The sequence below is a fragment of the Camelina sativa genome, chromosome 5 (assembly GCF_000633955.1).
Source record: "Camelina sativa cultivar DH55 chromosome 5, Cs, whole genome shotgun sequence".
Classification (NCBI taxonomy): domain Eukaryota; kingdom Viridiplantae; phylum Streptophyta; class Magnoliopsida; order Brassicales; family Brassicaceae; genus Camelina; species Camelina sativa.
Window position 1 is genome coordinate 16,179,839 of NC_025689.1, and position 450 is coordinate 16,180,288.

Consider the following 450-nt stretch of genomic DNA (forward strand, 5'->3'; position numbering starts at 1 on the left):
CAGTCACAAAGACTGAGACTTCTTTGTGATTTGTCTCTAATCTCAGTTATAAAGACTGAGACTTATTTGTGATTTGTCCCTAATCTCAGTCACAAAGACTGAGATTTTTTATGATTTGTCCCTAGTCTCAGTCACAAAGACTGAGACTTCTTTGTGATTTGTCCCCAATCTCAGTCACAAAGACTGAGATTTTTTTGTGATTTGTCCCTAGTGTCAGTCACAAAGACTGAGACTTCTTTGTGATTTGTCACTAGTCTCAGGCACAAAGACTGAGATTTCTTTGTGATTTGTCCCTAGTCTCAGTCACAAAGACTGGGATTTCTTTATGATTTGTTCCCAATCCCAGTCACAAAGACTGAGATTTCTCTGAGATTTGTCCCTAGTCTCAGTCAGAAAGACTGAGATTTTTTTGTGATTTGTCCCTAGTCTCAGTCACAAAGACTGAGACTT